The 7,081-nt window shown below is 38.7% G+C and overlaps 1 protein-coding gene across 1 annotated transcript in view; it reads left to right on the top strand.

Annotated features, from left to right (window-relative positions):
• Positions 1–3,549: 3,549 nt before the first annotated feature.
• The window catches only part of LOC106867489 (uncharacterized), a 35,884-nt gene continuing 32,352 nt past the window's right edge, over positions 3,550–7,081 (top strand). Inside the window, exon 1 of the mRNA XM_014912374.2 lies at positions 3,550–3,945. The gene's annotated coding sequence lies outside the window, so the exon portion shown is untranslated. The remainder of the gene's footprint in view (positions 3,946–7,081) is intronic.

Below are 7,081 nucleotides of genomic sequence, written 5' to 3' on the forward strand. Positions count from 1 at the left end.
TCCCACTGCGTGGCACCTTGGGCAAGTGTCTTCTACTATAGCCTCGGGCCGACCAAAGCCTTGTGAGTGGATTTGGTAGACGGAAACTGAAAGAAGCCCGTCGTATATATGTATATGTATATATATATATATATGTGTTTGTGCGTCTGTGTTTGTCCCCCCAACATCGCTTGACAACTGATGCTGGTGTGTTTACGTCCCTGTAACTTAGCGGTTCGGCAAAAGAGACCGATAGAATAAGTACTAGGCTTACAAAGAATAAGTCCTGGGGTCGATTTGCTCGACTAAAGGCGGTGCTCCAGCATGGCCGCAGTCAAATGACTGAAGAGAATAAAAAGTAAAGAGTATCAGATGGCCTTTGTTGTGTAGCATTCCTCGGAATGCTGCATAAATTGTTGACTTTACACTAATGTCTGAAATGAAGATCAGTAATTACGAAATGTAGTTTCAGTTATCTCTATATATCATCTTACTTCTATTGTATTTAAAATAAATGACTAATTTATATCCTAATGTGAACAACATTACGCATCGGCAACTTTCCGTCTGTACGGCCACGACAGCGGAATGTATGTGTGTTGACTGATATGACGAACGGCTGGAGGCGAAACTCTTGACAAAAAACAATGAGGTGGTAGGTCCAAGGTATATAAAAATACACATTTACCGTTCAATTACCAGTTATTATCGCAGGAGTTGCAAGATATTTACAATTACAAATTAGCAATTCATGCATGTGCTTCTATTTGGTTAATTTGCTTATATTTGGTTACAAATATAAGCATACAAAAATAAAGATATACTACATGCATACAACTGCTTACAGAAATAGAAATTAATGCATAATTTTTTCTATGTTCATAATTTTTTGTTTACAATATTGAAAGATGCCACTAAAGAAAAGATGTAATCTCTCCAGAAACAACTATAAAGCAAAGAGAATTGTAGAAAACCGAATGCGAGAATCTCAAGAGAGGAGGGAGATGAGACTTTCTCAAGATCAGCAAAGGCATGCTGCAGCATGTTAGATGAGGTCTCACTACAGAAGGGAGATGAGACTTTCCCAAGATCGGCAAAGGTATGCTGAAGTACGTCAGATGGAGTCTCAATACAGAAGGGAGATGAGACTTTCTCAAGATCATCAAATGCATGCTGTAGCACGTCAGATGGAGTCTCAAGACAAACGAGACGACACTTTCTCAAGATCAGTAAACGCATGCTGTAGCACGTCAGACGGAGTCTCAATACAGATGGGAGAAGAAACTTAAAAAAAAATTTCCAAATGAAACTATTGGCATGTGCTGCTCAGGTGGTAAGGTAAAACTTCCAGCACTACCAGCTCCTCCTCGACCTCTTATAGATCTTCTGGAAGGCACTGCCATCCAGTCAAAGAATTTTCTGAACAATATCAAACAATACAACTCTGTATTTCAAATGACATCACTTGGTGCATCTAAGGAGATAGCTGAACATGGATTTACGCCAACGTTCAAAGTTCAAGGGCAAGTCTATCACCTCATTGGTTCCGTTACCCACAAATGAACAACCACACTTCCTCCAAATTTACTTCGCGAGTGATGTAGGACAACAAACCCGAAGGAGGTGTCAAAACTTCAGACGATGGGTCATGTTAGACGCAACGCCGACTGCCGCAAAGGAGAGTATATCCGCTCACAGCTTTTCGGTGCGTTCAAAAATCACATACCTCCCACCCACAATTTCCCACGACAGGTTAGGGCCTGGAATACTCCAAACGGAAGCATGACATGTCGCTAAGTCGAATTAGCACGTCATTTACTCTACAAATGTTTTGTCGTCAAGGCTGCACTCCCTCGTATCACCTCTTTCAACATAACTGTAATATACTGTAATATATATATATATATATATATACAAACTATGCCATTTTAATCACGAACAATGCCGGGTATCTCTGCTAGTATTTAATAAAGGAAATGATTTATTATTATTCATTTTTACCACACGGGCAATATGAATATGTACATTAGTGTACAGCTATGGTTTCTGATACAGGCACTAGGCTAGTAATTTTGAGGTAGTGATTAGTCGAGTCGATCGACTTCAGAAGTTGAGTAATACATTGTTTTATCGATCTCGAAATGACGAATGGTGAATCTGACCTCAGAACATAAAGAAACAATAAATTCCGCAAAAGTTTTTTCCCCAGTTCTAACGGATTCTGCTAGCTCGCCGCCTTGACAAAAATAAAATACTGATTTCCTAGTTAGGCACAATCCAGCAACTTTCTAGGAGAGGGCGGTAGTCGATGCCATCGACTTCAGTACTTGATCGATATTCTATTTTATCGACCCCCAGAAGGATGAAATGCAAAGTTGACTTTGCTGGTATTTGAACTCAGATTGTAAAGATCACGAACAAATATCGCAAAACATTTTTCTGACGCTCTAACGATTCTAGTGATTCGTTTCCCGAACAAAAATATAATAATAACAAATAATTACGATTTTCTATGTTGTACCATAAATATAAATACCTCGATCACGACGAAAGGCATTTAGTTGATCGATCAACTGAATTCCTACTCGTGAAATTAATGTGTTAGCAGTTGGGTATTTCAGAGTCATGTACACCCTTAACACTAATCTCTGACCGAGTTTGTGTTACACATTGTTAAAAGGCCAGGCCATTAAATTAGCGATATACTCCAGAGAGAAAGAGAAAAATCAACCCTAGTACTGAACTTGTATTTCTTTTTAACGGTAAAAGCAATGTTGATGTCGGTAGGGTTCCAACCGAGAACGTAATGAAGCGGAACGAGTACCTCAAGGTATTTTTTCCAACGCTTTAACGATTCATCCATAATCATTTACGATATATATTGACAAACTTGTTATAGGGTGAACATCTCAAATCACTGGGATAAATTAGTCATAATAAATAATATAATTTATTACATAACATAGATACAGAAGAAGAAACAGCTAATTATAATTGAATCCTCTACTTGACTGGCATTATTTTATCCGAAAAGGTCAGAAGTAAAATTGATGCAGACATGGTTTGGAATAACTAATACTAAATAGAAGTCCAGTCCAAAAACAAACCTAAGAGCCTCTCCACGGGCGCCCGATATTCTAGAAATAACAGCTAACTTCCTTTGAAAATCCTACCGTATCTTAAAAAAAGAAGACCAACATATTGCATTGGGCTCATAAGCACCCTGGGCTTGGAGAAAGTCGGGATGGTCATGGCTGGAATATCTTTGGTCATACGTCTGGTCGATCAAAGCTTTCTTGAGGCAAAATAAATGTAGGAGAGTTACCCACCCACTTCGATGGCGTTTCAAATCATGTATATACTGAAGCTATTTATTTAAAATTAATAAAATAAAAAATTACATTTTGTTACGTTTATTCAATTATATCGATAACATTGATTTCAACCATTTCAAAATTAACCCCTGTCGCTGTAATTTCTCGGTTTCTTGCCATTATACCCTCCCTTCCACTTAATAGTTCAGTGGCGTTCCTATTTATAATGAGACGCTGAGGGCACCAGCTTTTGCCTTTCAGAGTAAAGCCGAGCGCGTGAGGTCACGTCCACAGTGACAGCGTTTCAATCCTCTCGCGTTCCTCGATATCCAGAAAGTTTATATATATATTTTTTTCATAGCGAAATTTTACAGACTTTTGGTAAGAAGACATTATCGAAGAAGACAGAATATCCGTAGAAGGGATAAATTCTTTTTTTTTTTAAGTCACGTCGTCTTTGCCATTGAAGCCAACATTTTGGTGTTCTCTTTGTTAGGTTCTTATTCTGAATAATTTGCTTTGTTATCAATTAATGCAATTGTGATTCTAATTCTGTTCACAAAGGAAAAAAAATAAAAGAAAAAAAGTTTTACGAACGGCAACACTTTGTGATAAGCAACAAACAAGAAATATAAATATTCTGAGAAGATCTGTAAGTATTTTAATTGTTAGATTTTTTTTATTTGATAACATTAACTTCATATATGTAGTAGGGTCGAATCGATCAACTTGTATCACTTCTCTGATAATTTGTTGTAAGCGCCATTGCGAGAAATTAATGTGTACGTTAGTTATTAAGCTTTATTCAGAGCTAACAGTTTACTTTACCTAATTTTTATTATTGTTTGTCCTGTCGACATTACAAGAAATAAATTTTTTTCTTTAGATACACGATTTTGAGATGTATTCTTAGAAATAGTAATTTATAGTAACTTGGAGATAAGCTCTCAGAAAGAGATGACCTAGTTTCACGACCAACTAGAGACAAGTCAGACCCATCGTTTTAAGCAAGGAAGGACACGTTACGTGTAATTTGAGATATTCCTAGATGGATGAGATTGTTATGGCTTTGAGCAGAGGTCTGCTCATCAAGAACGATCTAAAGTTAAACAACTTTCATCACTAATGACCAGTTTTACTTCTGACAAGCCAATAAGGGGTCTCTATGTAGTCACCCGATTTTCATAAAATAGCAGCTGAATTTCTATCAAATACACCTCAGCCTTACCCTATCTAAACAAAATTGAAGAATACATTGGATAATGAAGTTCTCGATATATTATCGGGAAAAAAAGACAGGATGGTCAAGGCTGGAATTATCGGTTAAAAGAACAACTTTTCTAAACAATTTGCGTAGCATGACTACGATTTCAAGTGAAGCTTAGTCTCAGGGGAATATCCATCCAGTGGTGCAATGATGCCCTTGGCGCCAGAGCAAGCCCACACATGCTGCGAGGCAATGCAACAAAGCTTCTATGAGAAAGGAACCTTGTTGTACACGATACCAATGGTAGAACCGAAATCCTAGATAGAAGTTCCATCATATTCCTTGGTGAGCGACAAAATGGAACATGTCCCCAGCACACAACACTTACTGTGGGGAGCAACCTGACAACCAATACGGATTGAAAATCAGTGACATGACCCGGAATATTTCCATGTCTGATCCCCTCTCCTTGATAGCCCCTGCGCTCCCTGTTATCGAAGAAGATTCAAAATTGTCCGCTGCTAATGCACTTCTGCAAGATCCACCAGATGACCAGGCGAAGGACTGAGCCATACCGGATGACCGGTTGAAGAATTGGGCCATAGCAAGACGTCGTCCTCTGAGGTGTACGTTAATCGAGAATGAAGATGGCCTGGGATGTTCTATATTTTCTTTTGAATGTTGTAGCCAGTCATTTTCGCATTTTTACAACCCATGGATTTAGCTCATTCCCTTGATCACCGGCATAGGCGCGGGAGTGGCTGTGTGGTAAGTAGCTTGCTTACCAACCACATGATTCCGGGTTCAGTCCCACTGCGTAGCACCTTGGGCAAGTGTCTTCTACTATAACCTCGGGCCGACCAAAGCCTTGTGAGTGGATTTGGTAGACGGAAACTGAAAGAAGCCAGTCGTATATATACGTGTGTTTGTGTTTGTCCCCCAACATCGCTTGACAACCGATGCAGGTGTGTTTACGTCCCCGTAACTTAGCGGTTCGGCCTAAGAGACCGATAGAATAAGTACTAGACTTACAAAGAATAAGTTCTGGGGTCGATTTGCTAGACTAAAGACGGTTCTCCAGCATGGCCGCAGTCAAATGACTGAAACAAATAAGAGTATATATATATATATATATATATATATATATAAAATAATAAATGTAATATACAACTATTTAACATTTCAGAGCAGGGTTCATTAACCTTCCAAACTCTGTTTTTTATTATTATATATACATGTGAACATGGTTAGTTGAGCACTTAATGGGATCCAAATACAATAATTAATACGGTTGAATCATTTTTATGGCTTTCACTTTAAAATATTGATCACTTCTGGTTTACAGAGTAACTGAGAGGACAACCTGATAAATGTCTTGTATATTATTATGGTGGAGATGGAGTATATGTAATCTGGGTATACCCCCACTTTTAAATTTTGTTTTTTTTACGGAATCCTATGTTTCACCATTATTATTTAGTTCTGTTTTGGAGCTTACCTACAATTGGTACAAATTTTTGTCCAGTACCATTGCAGTTGGCCGATGCGGTTTTCATCTTAAATACACAATGTTTTTCACGCCCCAGAAGGAAATTGAATCTAGCTCTACCCTGTATACCACCGCTCGAGGCTTGACACAACAACAGAATTTATAGATGCTATGGCCAGGTAGATAAAAAAAACCTGGTTGTTAGTGATCCGATTGTATTTAGAAGTAATGATTTTTAAACGTTGGTAACTTGAAGAGAAAGGGATAGAGACCCATTGAAAAAAAATCAGTTTTTTAACTGGTACTTGCTTACTGCTTATGACAGCACACCAAAGCGTCGATCCAAAACATTCATACTCCTCTGCCACCTGCACATCGTTTCGCAGAGGAGCGGATGTGACTGAGAAGACCGATAAGAGATGAGCAGATCCTGTGGCGCTGACAATAGACATGCTTAACCACAATTAGAGTTGAAAAGAGAATTTAAAGGGACATAACTCTATACTTAGAGGTGTTCTATTTCTGCTAATTACTGACGTCTAAGTTCATCAATTTATGCCTTGCTTTCTACCTCCACTCTCTTCATACATTCTTGCAGCATCTCCACTCATCTTTGCCAATCTTCTTTCCCAACTCTAATATTCATCTTTTTGTGCCTTAAGAGCACATTCTTGATATCTCATCACCATTTTTATCTCTTTTTCCATCTTCACCCTGACTCTCACCCGCACTAATCGACCCCAGGACTTATTCTTTGTAAGCCTAGTACTTATTCTATCGGTCTCTTTTGCCGAACCGCTAAGTTACGGGGACGTAAACACACCACCATCGGTTGTCAAGCGATGTTGGGGGGACAAACACAAACACATACACACACATACACATATAAATATATACGACAGGCTTCTTTCAGTTTCCGTCTACCAAATCCACTCACAAGGCTTTGGTCGGCCCGAGGCTATAGTAGAAGGCACTTGCCCAAGATGCCACGCAGTGGGAGTGAACCCGGAACCATGCGGTTGGTAAGCAAGCTACTTACCACACAGCCACTCCTGCGCCTATATGTATATGTATATATATATGTATATATAT

Source organism: Octopus bimaculoides, chromosome 2 (assembly GCF_001194135.2).
Source record: "Octopus bimaculoides isolate UCB-OBI-ISO-001 chromosome 2, ASM119413v2, whole genome shotgun sequence".
NCBI lineage: Eukaryota > Metazoa > Mollusca > Cephalopoda > Octopoda > Octopodidae > Octopus > Octopus bimaculoides.